Consider the following 17,857-nt stretch of genomic DNA (forward strand, 5'->3'; position numbering starts at 1 on the left):
GCATTGGCACTCAGGGCAAGGGCCCCACGGGGAGGACACAAAGGCTTTGGGAAGGAGCAAGAGGAACAGGCCGCGGGACTAGTGAGCTACATCCCCAGGAGTGCTGGGGCCTGGCCTCGGTCCACATGAGCTGGTGTGGGAGGCACAGCCCCGGGAATAAGCAGGCTAGGCTCCAGGGTTGGAGATCCTGTGCACAGATGTTGCCATGTTATGAGATAATTTCCAGGCCTCCACGGGGGTGAAAGGGTGGGTTTGTCAGGAAGGGCATACCTCTGGGGGGCTTTTCAGCTGACCGTGACTTCATTACCATGTCAATCCCCGAGAAGCCGCTGATTTAACACAGCAGTGGGCTGAATTGCATATGGAGTGGATGGGCCCCTCAGTGAATAGTGAAAGGGGACCGGCTGGAATCTGCCTACAGCTTTGTTCGGGGATGACCAATGTAAGGAGCCCCGAGCCTTGGCACAGATGGTGGGAGGGGCCCTGACATCCACCGGTCTGCTCTTTTCTTTTCCGTCTGCCACTTGCCTGTTTCTTCTGTGTCTGTGTATGTATTTCAGCGGCCTAACCGAATTGCTTTGATTTCCTCGTTCAGGAAAGAAAGCAAGATCAGCTTGTGTGTGTGTGTGTGTGTGTGTGTGTGTGTGTGTTGTGTGTGTGTGTGTGTGTGCGCGCACGCGCATGCATTGTGGGGAGGGCGAGAATGAGAAGTGCAATAGCATAAGAGGTCACAAAAGTTAAAATTTTGTTGTTGTGGAGGTCTAGAAGGCCCACTTTTGTGAGATCTAGCCGCAATTGAGAACGTCATTAAGAAATCACGAAAAAGACAATTAAAATCTAAATGACACGGTCAGAGTCGCTTCTTAAGTTCTATGGAATTTCCGAATTCGCTCCCTGTTTAGAAAGGAAGAAAAGCTTACAGGTGTGGGCTGGGGCTGCGTCCCGAAGGGCCAGGAGTGTAACTCAATGGGCACCCTAGCATTATTCAGGGATTTTTTTTTCTGCTTTAAAAGTTAGAAGAGATGTCCCAAGGGGGGCGAAGTCGATTTAGCCCCCGAGAGGGGCCTTTCTGGCCACCCTAGAGAAGAGGCGCCTTGAAATGTTAATAGACCCAGTGAGTGCTGCCGGGCTTGCATAGAGACGGTGGGAAACAGCCCTGATCCCAACCAAACCTTTTGTTATTAATCAAGAAAATCTGGTCCACTGGAGCCGCAAAGAGCTGGAACTGAGCGAGCCAGGAGACCAGTGTGCAGAAATGCAGTGATGTTTCTCCAGGTCCTCTGCTTTCTTGGACCTCCCCAGCTCCCATAGTTAAAGCAGCAAGGCTAGGTTTCCTGTATCTTATGCTTTCAAAATACTGTTTTGTTTTTCCGCGGTTTTCAGAGGCAGGTTTGGGGAACACCGGTTAAAAGCATGCCAGTGAGCCGCTCTAAGGGAGAAAAGCTGACTGTTGTGTTGTCTTTGTGGGGCATTGTGCCTGGCCAATGGGTTCCGTCTTGAGGCATCATGGGCCCTGTTATACACTTCAGTCTTATTTTGTGTTGAGGAAAAGGAAACTCCTGTTTGGTTTTAAACATACACGCTCACACCACAAATTGTCCTAATTTAAACTCTGCAAGAACAGAAGGAGATTTTGTGTCAAGGGGAGGAAGCAATGAAAACAGACCCCCCCCCCCCCGCCTGAAACATGGACACTAATCAGTCCAACCTTTAAATCTTGTTTGATGTTTATCTTTTTTTGTCTTTTCCCATGTCTGTGTATCTGTTGTTGCAAGTATGTGCGTGCATGTGTGTGGAGATCCACGTACAAGGAGCTGCACGTGTGTGTTCGAGGTTGTGGAGATCTGAGATGGTTTAGGGATCAGTCTCACTGTCCATCTCCTTTATCCAGTGAGCCAAGGATGCTCAAACGAGCACTGAGCTTGCCCGTTTGTTCCGGGTGGCCCCTGTCTCTGCCTTCTGAGGCTGGAATTACGGACAGGGGCCACTCCTGCCCAGCGTCTACATGGGTTCTAGGGCTTGCTTTGTGCCAAGGACGTTAACCACTGGGCTATCATCCCTCTGGCTCCTGTGTCTGCTGATAAGGGGAAGCAGAGGTCTAGAGTTCGGTGAAGTGCAGATCAGCAGCTGCGCCAGTGTTGTCTCCTCCGGTTTTCATAATTGTTTGGTTACACAGTTCTATGTGGTACCCTTTGGGGTGACTTGGGGGTTTGGGAATTGGAGCTAAGGATCTGGTAACCAAGGAACAGGGACACAGAAATGGTAGGAAAGAGCATTCTCTAAAGACGAAGGTCACCTCCTCAGCATTCTGACTGCCATGTGTGTTGTGGGGAAAGCGGGGGGGGGGGGCCCTGCCTGGCTCCTCTTTCTTTTGGAATTGACCGCAGTTATTAGTGTCAGAGATTAGCAGCTCTTGGGGCTGATCTTGTGGTCTAGCCTGGGACCTTTAGGGTGGTATAAATACTGCTTCAGAGAGACCGGAGCCTTTTGCAGGGGAGTCACTTAACTTTGCAGTAACTTTCTGAAACATGGTACCCATCCCCAACCCCTTCTCAGTCTTGTTCTGTGGCCTTGGGTAATGGCCTATCCAGCGCACAAAGACGGTGGCTCCCTCCCCATTGATCTCACCCCACTCTAAGTGCTAAAAAGAATCCGACTTAAAGTAACCGGTGCACTCCCAGGCCTTTAGAAAACAGCCTGGCAAAGTGTGGTACTCTGCAGCACCTTCTCCCAGACTGAGCTCTCATCTATTGAAACTGAACTTGACACATCAAAAAAGACACCTTAAAGACAGACAAGAGAGGAGATGCTGAGGAGATGTGGGGACTCCAGGCTAGCTCAGGCAGTGAGGAGGGGGTTCTGTGTGGAGTTCACAGCCAACAGAAAGCTTTGGAAGCCTTTGCTTTTGAGCCAACATTGAGTATCTTACCAGGAGAGCTGAGCCCCTTTTGCTCCCTGCAGCTTTAATAGGCTCCTTTGGTGCCCTGCTGGGGGCCTCAGGAGTTGATTTCTGGGGCTCCCTTCTGGGGAGTTATGTGATGTCATGTGGATTGCTCTTCTGAGTTAGTACAGGCAATTCTACCTCATCACAAGGGACTCAGTATTGCCTAGAAGCATGCGTAGCTTGGTTGAGGGGTGGGATTAGGGGTGGGAGTGGGAGTAGGCATGGGGGGAAGAAGGTTTCAGAGAAGATGGGATCCGGAAAAGTATAGAGGGAACTAAACTCGCTGAGTCCTTTCTAGGTGGATCCAGAAGGACCTTATCCTGCTTGCCTTTGATATCAGAAATACTGGGTTAAAAATCTGCAACTCTAGTTAAATAATTATCTAGATGTGGGCCAGGGAGACTGAGCCCTAGATGCTCAAGCCTGAGTTCCACAGCCTGAACCCACATAAAAAGCCAGATGTAGTGGTGCGCATCTGTAATCCAGTGTACCTAAAGTGAGATGGGAGACAGAGACAGAAGCATCAACAGGCAGCCTGTGGCCAGCAAGGCCTGGATGCAGAAATAGCAGGAGAGACCCCACTCACACTAGTGAAAGGGACACCCGGCCATCTCTATCATTGCTTCTTTAGAACCTGTCCTAGTCTTTCAGAGGGTGCACGGCAAAGCTGTGGCCTCTGGTGGCATTTCCCAGCTCTGTTACTTCATATTAGCGAGTCATGTGTTTGCTGTCAGGTCTGAGGAGGACTCACTGGAATTGAGTGTGGGAGAGTCTGGGGTCGGGGACAGGATGGCAGACACTGGCCGTGTTTTCTGTTTAATTCCACACCACCTATATGAGCCCCTCTGTGCTCTGAGCAATTGATCCTCAGAGACCCTTGATCTCTGCCTTCTCAGGGTGGAGAGCTGAACTCTAGGCTTTATGGAGCCTTGGAGGTCTCTGATAACACTGAGCAAACAACCCCTTGTTGACTGAACCAAACCCCCAGCCCATAAGGGAGCGTTTCTGGCCTTGACTTCTCCTGCCATGACATTCTATGGGTCTTCAGTTTTGAACAATGTAAACAAGTTTGGCTTAAATTACCTCTATTACTTCTATTTACATTGCATGAAACAGGGGAAGTCAGGAGACTTGATGGGAATGAACACACAATAGCCCTGAGTCTGCTGTAGCCTTTCTCTAGAGGCTTACCCCCAGAGCTGTGTTCTTCCCTCGTAGAGGAGACACTGAGCCATAGAGGTGGCATGCAAGGGGTTGCAGTGATTGGGCTTGGTACTCAGGCCTCAGGACTGGAGTACTCTGTTGTCCTGGGCTCCACAAGAACTTCCCACAGAGGTTTCATTGCTTTAGAACAATTGATAAGGTTCATGAGAATCGGCGTATGTTACAAAGTAGCATATATGCGGTGATTCCTTAGGACCTGGGCAGGGGGCTCAATGAGTGAACTGTTGGCTGGACTAGCATGAGGGCCCAAGTTCAGATCCCCAACACCCATGTGATCCCAGCACGAGGGAGGCAGAGACAGGCTTCTGGCCAGTCGTCAGTCAGTGAGTTCCTGGTTCCTGAACAGACCGCCCCTGTCTCAAAAAGCAAGGTGGAAAGTGCTATAGGAAGCCACCAAACATTTGCCTCTGTCCCCACCTTCCTAAAGAAAAACTAGAAGTTAGCATAGGCCAGGAGTAGGCCTCATGTTGTCACTTCAGTGTGGTATGTTTTCAGGATTGGGGCAGTGGTATGGGGAAGGAAAGGTGAGGGGAAAAGAGAGGGAGAGAGAGAGGTAGGGGGAAAGGGGAGAGAATGGGACGGAGGAAGAAGGGAGGGGAGAAAGCAGCAGCTATGTTTCGTGTCCCACCTGCAAGAGTACATCACGAGGAAGAAGTCTGTCCTGGGTGCTGTCCCAGTTCCCACCGGCTGCTTCTACTGTCTCTTCAGAGCTCCGTGTTCAGGTTAGAGAGCCTAGACCTGGTGGATCCAGCTGTGTGTCCAAGGGGCACAGCTGCCGAGAGCCTAGACCTGGTGGATCCAGCTGTGTGTCCAAGGTGCACAGCTGGAGACATGGTACAATCATATTCCTCCAGTGGTCACATTCAAGTCTTAATCTTCTGTCTTTGAAAACATGACTTTATTTGGATACAGAGGGTTTTATATATATATAATGAAGATAGGATGAGATTTTATGCCTGGGCCATAATCCAGTGACTAGTGTCATTATAGGAAGGAGGGACATGGACACACACAGATCATACCACACAAAGATGGTTACAGAGTTTGGAATGTCATATTGACAAGCCAAGGACTGCTGGCCCACTTAGAGATGAGAAGGGGTAATGAAGGGCCCTCTCCTGAGTTTTCAGAGTGAGCACAGCCCCAGGACATCCCAGCCTTGCAGTTTGAGCACAGAGATGTGAAGAAGTTGATTCCTGTTGTTTCCTATTTACAGCAGCCAAGCAAGCAGACCCACAGAGGCCTGGGCTTGCCTTTCCTGTGTATGGAATGCTGCAGATGACAGGAAGATGCTGTGTCCATCCAGCTGCAGGGCCATATAGGGAGTGTAGAATACTCTCTGGGCTTGGAAGGAGAGCATGGGGCCAAGGGGGATCTTCAGGAGGGAGGGGTGGCTCTCACAGCCAAGGCTGTGCCTGAGAAGTGGGTGTCATGAGAAGTGGGTGTCACTGATGGAGGGAGCAACCATGATCAGGGAGGTGGGGGTAGGGGTAATGTACCTTCTGCTTGCTGGGACCTTCCGAATGACCAGAATGGGGCAGATACTGGAGCTAGAGGCCACTGGTGTTAAAGACAACGAGAGACTTGAACTTTGATGTCACTGTGTGATAGGGAGCATTGGAAATAAAACAGCAAAGGTACAGGAGTGGTTTAAGGTGTTTGCTCATCAAGGGACACGTGAGGATGAAGGACATCGTTATTCCTGTGGTACAGTGGTACCCAGAGGAGGGGAGAGAATCATCAACCTCCTTAAGCACTGAAGGGAGGGGAGTGTTTTAGAGACCATTGGGGTTGGGAGCTCAACACTGCTCTGTTCAGGGTCATGATACAGAGAAGGCCCCAGTGACTCAAGGGTGACAGAGAGAAGGGGGCTAGAGGAGGGCAATCAGAGACATCGAAGTAGCAACATGGCCTCCAAAGGGAATCGTCGACAGACAAAGCAAGCATGATTTTCCTGACAAGGAAGGCCCGGAAGGATCGAAAAACTACATGAAGTTGTGATTCAGAACCCAAGCACGCTGGTCCTCTCACCCTGTGGGCGGCAGAGTTATGTTGAATGAGATGAAGGGGTTAGGATCTCACGAGTCTGTGTGGGAGTCTGGCTGCCACGGGGAAAGAATTAATAATTAAACTATTTGTGCTACCGTGGCTGGCCCAGGCTGGTGCAGGGTCCCTGGAGTTGACCCCACTCTGTGCCTACCCCATTGGTATGTGGCCCACAAGGGAAGTGACAGGAAGCCCCACACGGCCTGAGTTTTGGCAGCTGCCAGGACAGGAAACTAGTGAGGCTGGTTAGGAAAAGCATTTGGCTTCATTTTAAATGAGGGCATGAGCTGAGGGGAGGGAACCAGTCTCTGGTGAGGCGGGCAGATTTGTGCTTCTCAAGTGGGAAAACGTCGGCTCGCAGAGGTTGGGCAGCAGGAAAGGGTAGCTGCATCATGACGTTTGCCTGTGCTTCCCATTCCTGTGTGAGCCCCCACAGCTGCCCTGACTTCTGGGGCCCCCAGAAGCTGGGAAGAAGATGCAGGGTTCTGGACAGGAAGTGCAGGGTGGCTCCCATCTTGGCTCTGTCCCTGTCTCAGGGAATTTTCTGAGTCCAGGTGACTACCAGTACCTATCTGACAGCTTGTGGTTGCTGATGGTCCTTTCCTACAGATAGTGAGACCAGCTGAGGACTTTTAAGGAGCTGTCCTGTTTGAGGGTGGCCTTCTGTGATTTGAAGCCATTCTTAAAGGCCTTTCTGATGGGAGCAGCTGGGCTCTGGGCTAGAAGTCCCTCCCTGTGAGTTGCTGAGCTGCCGTGTTCCCAGGGCCCACTCCTTCAATGAACGGCTTTCATTTCTCTGGGCGGCAGGGGGCAAAGGGCGCCATTCTCCAATCCTATCCCTTCCCCACATACCCTGAGATGGCAGAGTCCCTGTCCTGGTCTCAGGCTTCCTAACCATTTTGTATCTTTACGCAAGTGTCTGTCATCCTCACTCTGTGTCTGTGTCTGTGTCTGAGGGATGTCACTTGCATCCGAGGTGCATGTACTTGGAGGTAGCCCTCAGAACTCCTAGCCACACTCTCTTAGTCCTGCTCCCAGCCACCTCGGTGGAGTCCTCAGGATATCCTTGGGGTTTGGGTTGCAGGGAAATTTAGTGCCTTTCCCACGGAATCAAGGTAGGGGGCTGTGTAGCCCACTTTCCGCCTGTGACATATTCCGTGGAAGAAATGATCGCTTCCAAGGACTGCTGGTGCCCGGGAGAGCATTTCCTGTTGTGGAATATTTCTTTACACGATGTGAAGATGTGTCCCTATGACTGGTTTACTAAAGAGTTGAACGGCCAATAGCTAGGCAGGAGAGATTAGGTGGGATTTCTGGCGCGAGAGAGAGAACTCTGGGAAGAAGACAGGCGAAGAGATGGCAGGAGACGCGGAACAAGTTGGCCATACAGAAATAAAGAAGAGGTGAACAAGCCACATGGTAGAAGGTAGATCAATATAAGCAGATTAATTTAAGTTATAAGACCTAGTTGGGGGTAAGCCTAAGCTAAGGCCAAGCTTTCATAATTAATTAGAAGACTCCGTGTCATTATTTGTGGGCTGACGGTCCTGATAAGAAAGTCTTGGTCTTCTGGACCATGAGCTGTGTTGAGGTGTGAGTCTTGTTCTTTTCTGCCAGAAAACAGTGGCCGTGAGGTGGGGTCTACCATGCTGACATGTTTGTGGTCTCCGACCCTTAGGTGTCCTGGGTAACTTGGCTTGCTGAGCCTTGGAGACTCCAGGTGGCTTGTCACCTCTGCACAACTGACCTGAGTGAAGAATTCATGGGGCTCAGGAAGAGGACGTGTGACACCCCCCCTCCACCAAGATGCCTGTGAGTCATCACAGTTAGCGAGTGTTCTGGGAAGTCTCGGGGAAACCACAGGGCACAACATCAGTGTCCAAGGCAGAGGGCAAAGGCTACCTGGGAAAAATCTCTACCTTCCCACTTCCAGGTCAAATGGTCCCAGTCCCAAGGCCCCTCCCAAGTCTCTCTCTGCTCCAGCTGTGAGGTCCTTCTCTGTCTTTTTGGGGAGCTTAGTCTGGACCTGTGGGCACAGGAAAGGGCTAGAACACCTTAGTCACGTGGGCTTGCCCAGAATGGGAACACTCAGATGAAGTGTTTTCGAAAAAACAAAATTGGGGACTCAATTTTGAAATTGGTAGAATTACACGCAAATCCCATTTATTTGAATGTTTTCTGTTATTTTATACAAAAATCCTGTTTCTCTGAGCCCCTAAAGGTGTAAGTCTGAGCCAGACACAGTGGTGCACACTTTAATCCCGGTTTAATCAATCTCTGCGAGTTTGAGGCCAGCCGGGATTCAACAAGCATTCACTTGCTCACTTATTATCCCAATGTATCACCTCTTTTCACAGATACTGTTTTGGAGGTCTCTGTAATAACTCTTTATTCAGAGACAGGAAGGAATGTAAAAATGGGTAGTTGGTTAGAAGTCATGAAGTGGACGATGAGGTCAAAAGCTAGAGCCAGACTGTCCATGGGGTTGGGTTCTTCTGCTGTCTGGGAGGTAGAGGGGAATGGTCTTCCTGCTCATAATGAGTGGCCAGGAGGTACAAGGCAGTGAAGGTGCCCCTGGGCAGTAAGTAGGGCCTCACCAGCCACTAGCCAGGTTCTCCCTGGGCAGTGCGGGGGTCAGGGCAGCCTTAGGAGGTAGGGATTTGCTTGGGGGTTATTAGAACAGGTCTTCTAGGAATACCAATGGCTCGCCTCCTTGATATGGGCATGACCTACAGGCATACGGTCCTCTGGCTGAAACAGGGACCACGGGCAGTGCCTGCCGAGGTTTCACACCCCCAGAGAGAGCAGACCTCCAGGGGCTACTGTGCCTGTACTATGGCACTGGGGAGAAAGGGAGAGAGACCCGGAGTTGACACGTTTCTTAGTTTAAAATTCTTCATACCAACCTCTAGGTAGAAATTAGAACCATGCTGACTTCTGGATGTTCACACACCTAAAAAAACCCAGAGGTGACAGGCAACACTTTGTAGCCTCCTGATACACACCCACTAGGGGAGCGTCTTAAAGGGATAAGAGCCTGGGTTCCAAGTCTTGCTTTATGTAGGAGCCTCCTCTTATGTCAAGAAATGAGTCCCAAACCCAGAGTTTTAAAAAGAAGGGCTGATACCTTATTTTTACCCCAAACATCTATTCTTCAAAGATAACAGCTGCAGGGGGGCTTCTGCCCGTGTGGCTATTGTCATTATCATTGTCCCCCTCTATTTCATCAGTGGTCCAGAAGGACACGGAGCTGAGGCACAAACCTAAGCAGAGGCACTATCCTGGTGATTTTGGAGCCCCGAGTATAAAGGATACTTGATGTTCCCTCTGTGTGTTGTGATTACCATTAATGAATAAAGAAACTGCTTTGGACATATAGCAAGGCAGAACTTAGGTAGACTGGGAAAGCTAAATTGAATGCTGGGAAAAAGAAGGGTGGATTTAGGGAGCCACCATGGAGCTGCCACTGGAGATAAACATGCTGAAACTTTGCTGGTAGGCCATGACCTCGTGGTGATATACAGATTAATAGAAATGGGTTAAGAATTAGCCAATAAGAAGCTATAGCTAATGGGCCAAGCTGTGATTTAATTAATACAGTTTCTGTATGATTATTTCGGGGCTGAGCAGCTGGGATCCAACAAGCGACCTCCCATGCTACAGATGCTAGCTTCAGTGGGCCTCCCGGGGCTTTTACCTCCCAGTCACACTAGCCACAGGCTGAGGCTGAGCTGGCTCAGACATAGATGGTTTTGGTAAGACCTGTCCCTAGGATATGGACCCCAGTTTATGAAGATATGAATGTGGCAGTGCAATGACCAGCTCTAAGTATCAACCCCACACAGTCTAAAATGGGGAGAGAAGAACAATCCATGAGGGATTGGCGACATCAGGTTGGTCTGTGGGTTTGTCTGGGATGATTGTGCTGAAGTTTGGGTGGCACCGTTTCATGGGCTTGGCCCTGAATTAAGAATGAAGAAGCCTAGGTGGGCTTAATCACCATGCAAGCCAGGACCTTGATTCTCTTTTTGCTTCCGACCATGGGTGTGATTCAACAGTCGCTTGAGTGTCTGCCCTGATGTCTCCCACGTGATGAACTGTAACCTGGAATCGTGGGCCAGGCCCATGTCCACCCGAAAAGAGGCCTCAAAAGAGGCAACGGTGACTCCATCATCTACCTGGGACTTGATGCCGCTCCTTCAGAGTGCAAAGTTCCTCCATTCCTAGTGGCCAGGATATCTGCCCCTCAGACATCCCACCCCAGCATGGCCAGTTCTCCTTCTCCCCATGCTGCTGAGGACCTTCCATGGTTGGTGCTCTGGTTTCGCTTTCTGCACCTTTCTGAGATGCACTTGAGTTAGTGGAATTGTGGGAAATTCCTATCTCGGAGCAAGATTTAATTATAGGCTCATGTTTGCAATATTAAAGCAGGAAAAGCGGGTAACCCTAGTCCTCTGGTGGGTAGAGTGTTATCAGAACAAAGCAGCCATGACACCACAGGTTGCCAGGACCTGCAAAGCTGGGGCTGGAGCCTCTGGGAGAGCGGTTCTCAACCTGTGGGTCACAACCCCTTTTGGGGTCCTAATGACCTTTCACACAGGGGTCATCACCTATCAGATATCCTGCTTATCAGATACCTACATTATGATTCATAACAGTAGCAAAGATACAGTTAGGAAGTAGCAGCGAAAATAATTTTATAGTTGGGGGTCACCCCAACATGAGGAACTGTGTTAAGGGGTCACAGCGTTAGGAAGGTTGAGAACCACTGCTCTGGCCCCACCCAGGCTGTGATCTCAGACACCTTTGGGCTGCTGCTCTGATGTGCTCTCTCAGAGGGAGACTAGTAAAGAAGTCCCGGGGTGGCCCGGCCGTGCTATGCAGGGACACAGTGCAGGGTTTCTCTCCAGGATTTCCCAGCCCCCAGCTGGTCCCATGATTCCTGCCTCCTCTCTCTCACAATGGTGTCAACCGCCCTTGGGCTTTTGTCAGCAGGGCGAGGGCACCTGTGAGGGTCCTCTCTGGACCACAGTTTCCTCATCTGTGAAGCAGGTAAGATGACTGTACATCAGCAGGCTCCTGAGAAGGTGCCAGCCTCGGCACACAGGCCCGACCTTGAGTTAACAAAGGCACTCCCGCCCCTGCTGGCCCTCTCACCGTCTTTCCTGCTATTGACAAGCTAGACAGGGGACTCTCTGAGCTTGCTCTCGGCGGCATACTCTGTTGCACCTAAGGGTTCTTCACAATTCTCCTTGATTTGGACCACTTCTATACCCGCCCCCGACACCAGGCCGGGATGGGATGGTCTGAACACTAAGAGGGAGAATTCTTTGGATGAAACTGTGAGATCCCCCAATGACATGGCCACATTCTGTGACTTGGGTGCCCTCGAGAGACCTTTGGGTCATCTGGGTTAGGGGTGCCTGGCTGGGCCAGGGTGAAGTCTTTGGTTCTGGCTTTGCTAGGAGCACATGCACACCTGTAGCTCTAAATACTCTCCGGAGTCTGAGGCTTCCTGTCAGTAAAAATGGGAAGAAGGAAACGTCCTGTGTTTGGCTGTTTGAGGGCAGCTACTAGTTCAGTGGGATCCCAGGCACTCACAGCCGGAAATGGGTTGGAAAGATACCAGGCTGTGTGGCTCACCTAGCCAGGAGAGCACAGCGAACCTCTGAATGGTCTTTGGAAAGCAGCTATCATGGGGTGGGGGGATTGTGCTGCTCCTCCTCATCGCTTACACCCATTGAAAAGCTGCCCCATGTTCTGACTGACCCTGCAATGTGGCTGAGATCTCAGGCTTGGCCACTGTGATGGCCCCGTGTCTGAGACTGGTCTTTCTTTGCTAACAAGGCAATTGAGGATGTCAAGGACATTCTTTTTTCTGGGCTTGATAATGAACTCGCTGTGAGAGTGCCCTTTGGTGACTCTGGTATCACCGAATCTGTTGGGGTGGAATGAGGCCAAGCGAGCATGGCCCTTCAGGGAGACCTGGAATTCAGTTTATGGTTTCCACATTCCATGCTGGGTCACCCAGGAAGCCATCCAAACTCTTCTCACTCTGCCTGTCTGTGAGGCAGATCCCCGAAGTCTGGAGGCTCTCGGGGTAACTGAAGCCTGGGTTCACCTTCTCTAGTTACTGGGACTGAGGGTAAAATCCTCCTGTCGTGGTAGGAAACCCTCCACCATGAACTGAGGACCACTCCCTGCCATAGAGATCAGGGCTGGGCATGGGGACCCGGCCCTGACCTGAGCCTTGAGGACCTGATTTTATGGGGCAGCTAAGGGGACAGGGTCTGCTCTCTGTTTGCCCACCTGCTTGGGTTGCCGTGAGCCTGACTCAGGTCACAGCCAAAGCTCTTATCGCCACTCCCTGCTCAGAAAAATCCTTGTCATTTGGGGCTATCCTTTTTATCTTTTAGTTTTATGGCCACTTGGTGAAATGACTATGGCCATGGCCTTGTGGAGTTAAATTGCACATCAACTGGCTTTGCTGTCTTACACATACGTGCGCCTTCTCATGCTCTCTCACAGACAGACAGACAGACAGAAAGATGACAGTCAGATGGATACACCAGTTTGTCAACTCTGGTTCTAGTAACTTCCTTCAAGGGCCTTGTTGTCACCCTCCATGGTAGAGGCCTTAAACCCAGCAGAGTTGTACCCTCCCTGCTCCTGGTACGGTGCCTGGTGGTTCCATCTGGCTCTGGCTAAGGGACAGCCGCAGGCTGCGCTGGGCGGGCGGGCGGGGCGAAAGCTGGTGTACCCCAGCAGGCCCTGTGTTCGCTTCAGTCAGTCTGGCTCCACTTCTCTGCTTTGTTTCCTGCAGCTCTTCATGAGAGTTTACGTAAGGACATAATTTGATAATTGGCAATGGTTGGAAAGTACTGGTTGACCCGGCACAGGGTTAAGGCTCCCTGGGTACCTTAACCTGCCTTTGGCTCCCACAGTCCTACTAGAGAGGTGCGGGAGGCAGGTGAGGCTGTGTATGAGGAGGGCTGGAGCATGGAGGTTTGTGGGTAAGGAGGGTGGGAGACAGTGCTGAGGGAGAGATGGAGGTTTGTGAGTAAGGAGGGTGGGAGACAGTGCTGAGGGAGAGTGTGGCCCGAGAGAGAGAGAGAGAGAGAGAGAGAAAGAGAGAGAGAGAGAGAGAGAGACTGTAAGGGATGCTATTTGCTCCCCTGGCTGTATTGCTTAGCTGCCCACCAAGCTGTCCATTCTTAGGTACTGTCTGACCACCAGATTACGCCGCTGCCTGTATTTCCTAGGGCTGTCCGCAATCCAATCCCACGGCTTGTTCCTGGTAGCGTCAGAAAACACAGTGGCCTGAGGAATGGTGGGGAATGGTTAAGAACAGGGCTGCAAGGAGAGTGGTGGAGACTGAGGGGCTGTGTGTGATTAACTGTGCGGCCTGGTCCTATGCAGCACCCAAGAAGGAGGCGGCTGTGGGCTTGGGCCAGTGATGGTCTGGGAATGACGGGGAAGGACCCTATTTCTGGAGGAATTGGGTCCTGCAGGATGATCGGAATGTGAGCCGAGCTGGGCGGTGGTATAAATAGAGCTCCCAGAGTAGAATTGGTTTTGGGGGGTCTCCCTAAAGAGGCTGAATATCTCTGAATGATGGGGTTGTAGATAGTGTCTGGAGAGCTTGGGAAGGGACTTGGACCCATGCTGGGTGCCATTAGATGCCCAGGTCAGGATCTGAGACTAAGACGCAAGGATGAAGTCTGGGTGGCAGAGACATGTGCAGACCTTCTAGGCACACACCCAGTCGCCTCTTCCCCTGGGGTGGGTTTGCGTCAGACATCCTCTCTAGCTCCCCTCCCTCAGTGAGGCTCATATATTGACAATCCATTTAATGTTCAACCTGCCTCCGGCGCTCTCCGCCCGTTCCTTCTTCCCTCACGCCTCTTCTCTGTGTGATCTTTAACCTACTATGTAACTTATTTATGTACCAAGCCTCTCGCCGATTGTCTGTCCCCCCATCTAGAATGTGGGTCCTCAAAAGTGTGTAGTGGAATAATGAGGAAATACGTGAGCCCTCAGTCTGGCTCTTGAGGACAGAGACATTCCTTTTCTTTCCTCCTGTAAGGAAGAAAAAAAAGTGTGGCTGTTGGGACTATGGATGGCTTGCCAAAACACACAGAATCAGATCCGTGAGCCGGAGATGGCTCAGTCAGATTTTGGAGTTCTGGGGCGAGGGGAAATGACCGTTTTGCCAATAGAAGTGATGAGGAAGGCAACACTGTCATGAAGAAGTTATGTGTGTCCCGACCTCTCTGTCTTGTTCCCAGTTTACCCTCACTCTCCTCACACTAGAGACCAGGAACCTGAGGCTCAGGGGAAGTTGCTTGCTCATCAGGGATTGGAGCTTTTGGGTGAGGTGGCTGCCTGTCCTGTTTTGACTCTAGAAATTTCAGATTGTACCCTTTGCCCTAGTCCAAACTTCTTTCCCAGTCCAGTCAGAGAGTCAAGTATATTCATATTCAGGAATATGACATAGTCTCCCTGGGTGCAATCAAGGTGTTTGTTTAATGGCCTGGGGGGAGGGGCTGGGGGAGTGAGTGAATGAGAAGACACAGAGAGAGAGAGAGAGAGAGAGAGAGAGAGAGAGAGAGAGAGAGAGAGAGGAGAAAGAGAGAAAGATATAGATAGGTAGATAGATAGGTAGATAGATAGATAGATAGATAGATAGATAGATAGATAGATAGATAGATAGATGGAAGAATGTCTGAGGCTGGTGCACACCTCCTGTTGTAGTAACACAGGGCAGGTGTTCACACCTGGCCTCAGCCTGGTGGTAGTTCAGAAAAACTCAATTGCTCCCAGCATTTTGCCACTGCCTTCCTCAAAATCACAGGAGGCTCTGTACCACTTCTGTCCAGCAGGATTCTCTGAGACGGCAGAGTTGCTCTGTCTACACATGAGCCCCTCTGTAGCCACTGGGACTGTGATCTTGAAACTGCAGTTTCCATAAAAATGTAAATGGGTCCCTGCAATGCTGGTGACCGCCTTATCAGATCCCATAGATCTACCTTGAAAAACAAGAGCATTCTTCTGTCTTCCTGGGCAGGGGAAGAATGCACTGAGTCTTTATTGCTGTCTCCAGCATGCCTCGCCTTTGATTTCAGAGGGATTCTAAAACTCAACTAGCAATCAGGAGTTGGCTCATAAGCCCAGCCGCAGGCAAGGAACGTTTGTGATGTTCAGTCCTGTCATAGGTGAGAGAATGGGCGGCTAATGGTCCCTAAGAACAGGTGGGCTTTGGTCTCCATCTCCCTCCAGGTCCCTCATAGTCCCTAGAGTTCACCTGTGTGACTCTCCCACCATCTCAGTTGGCTCCCAGGCCCTGAAGCCATCAGCTGCTGTAAAACAGATTGGGTTGGTAAAAATATGTGTGTTTGTTCTCACAGAACCTGAGAGAATCACACCTCTACTTTGATAAAAAAAAAAAATCTGTTTGTGCCGTTCCAATAATCACTTCCTAACTGGTGGGATAGCGGGCCATATGTCTGCGAAGTGGCTAGCTGGAGAGGTGCACCACCTCCATCACACCTCAGAAAAGACACTTCTTAGTGGGCCAGCTCTGCCCTAAATAGTCGGGAGCCCAGGCTTTGTTCTGAGAAACACCCAGGAGGTGAGTCATGGCTGGAGCCATGGTGGCAGGCTGGAGGGCTGACCTGGCAGGCTTTGTAGGTCTGGTGTGTCCAGGAAGCAAGCAGCCCCCAAGATTAGATTTAGGAGCTGCTTCTGCATCACAACCTGCAGGTTTGAAGCAGGCTTCCCCTAGAATGGGGAAGGTTCCGTTTGCAGAAAGCATTACCTTGTTTGGGGCTTTTATTTCAGGCCTCCTTGGAAACTGGCATTTGAACTCTGCAAGCTGCTGTGTTTGAGCCCCTTGATTGGCAACATTTTGTGGTATTCTACCAGGCTCACAGGGTGAGGAGAGCCATTCTCTCCTCTTTGTGGAAGGCACCCTGTTTCCAGTGGACTGTTGGCTTATTCTGGGTATGGCTAGAGAGTTCGGCTTTGGAGCTAACTGTTGTCCCAAGGAAGCCAGTGTACACACAGAAAAGTGGCAGTCCCCAGGAAAGCCTAAGGACAGTCCCCTCTCTGTAACCTTTCCCTGGAGTCAGCGTCCATGGTTTGAGGACAGATCTTCCTTTCCATGGCTGTTTCTAGAGCACGTCTCTCTGACCAACTCTGCAGCCTGATGTGACCCAACTGTGGCATGGCAGATGGGTTCCTTTTCTTCCTTGCCATGGAAGATCTGAGAACATCAACCGAAAGAATGAAGAGTTTATTTGGACATTGTGTCTGGAGCCCGTGCGCTCGTCCAGAGCCTCCCCAGCTGTGTCCCCAGCTCTGCTCTTTCTTCACCTTTTCCTTTTAGATAGAGTTACTAAGTTGCCCTGGCTGACCTGGCACTGAACTTGGGATCTCTCTGCCTCAGCTTCCTGACTAGTTTGGATGACAGGCCTGTATACGGGGCCCAGCTTAAGTGTTGATGCCTCTCAGTATTTTCCAGAAAGCTTTAGGATCCCCAGTGACTGGCCAATGCAGCAGAATGCAGGCTTGGCCGCAAGCGCAGGGAATGAGCAGAGTCCCATCTACCCCAGCATTTCCTCCCAAGCCCACAGCTCTCGCACTCCAGGAAGGTGTCTAGAGTTTTTCTTTTTGAGAAGCACAAAGGCATTTTCTGTTCTGGGTAATTCTAGATCCAGATACTGTTAATGATCAAGGCCAAAATAAACCAACTAGGGGGAGAGGAGCTTCAGCAAGGACCCCAAACCCCTCCTGGGACCTGTAAATAAAGGAAGCTGGTCTGGCAACAGCATGGCTTTGGCTAGCGTGAAACCCGCGCCCATGTGAGACTTGGGGATCCCTAGGGTTGCAATGGCCAGCCAGCTCTAAAACAAAAACAAAACAAGCTACAGGGTGGTTGCTACTCCCTCGCTTTATGAGCAGTGGTGAGGGAGGGTGGAAACTGCCCTGCGTTCTATCCAGGAGAGCCAAGCTCACCTGCTTCTGCATGGTGCCCACTGGGAAAGGCTTCCTCCACCAGGGCAATGAGAACCAGGCATTGGGGTCTCTGCAGGACCCAAGCCCCCCTTCCCCCGCCCCAGCCCTGTGCTCCAGGGAGGACGGTCATATTCACTGCTTCAAGCCTATCACCGTGTATTTGTTCAGGCATCTGACTGCTCAGATTCTTCGTCTATGTTCTTCCCTAGAAAACAGTAAAAGTGGCACCAGAGGGGCAGCTAGGAACTGTAAGGTCTCTGCAGTTCCCAGGGTGCTCAGCGTCAGGACCCTCCTGTGTTATTTGTCTTGCTGGAGCATGGGAGCATCCATTGATTTGTGTTGGACTGGCAATGCTAGGCTGCTGGAGGCGGTTTTCCTGCTGTGAATGTTATGTTTAACTATTTCTGAGAGCTGCGTGATTATTTTTTCCAGGTTCTTAAGAAACTTAAAAATTTGTGGTTGACATATCATCATGATACACTTACAGGATACGGTGTGGCAATTCAGCATACATGCTCTCTTTAATGACCAAAGCAGGAAAAGGAGCATTCCTGGGTCCCTAAACAGCTATCATTTCTTTGTACTGGGAATCCTCCCACTTTCTATTCTGCTTCTTTAGGTAATATG

At 50.7% G+C, this 17,857-nt stretch overlaps 1 long non-coding RNA gene across 2 annotated transcripts in view; it reads left to right on the forward strand.

The window, feature by feature from the left end:
• The window catches only part of LOC142855630 (uncharacterized), an 87,324-nt gene that overhangs the window by 27,660 nt on the left and 41,807 nt on the right, over window positions 1-17,857 (forward strand). For both annotated transcript variants that reach the window (XR_012911536.1, XR_012911535.1), the window contains exon 2: window positions 7,893-8,026. This is a non-coding gene — a long non-coding RNA (uncharacterized LOC142855630). The remainder of the gene's footprint in view (window positions 1-7,892; window positions 8,027-17,857) is intronic.

This window comes from Microtus pennsylvanicus, chromosome 8 (genome assembly GCF_037038515.1).
Source record: "Microtus pennsylvanicus isolate mMicPen1 chromosome 8, mMicPen1.hap1, whole genome shotgun sequence".
Classification (NCBI taxonomy): Eukaryota; Metazoa; Chordata; class Mammalia; order Rodentia; family Cricetidae; genus Microtus; species Microtus pennsylvanicus.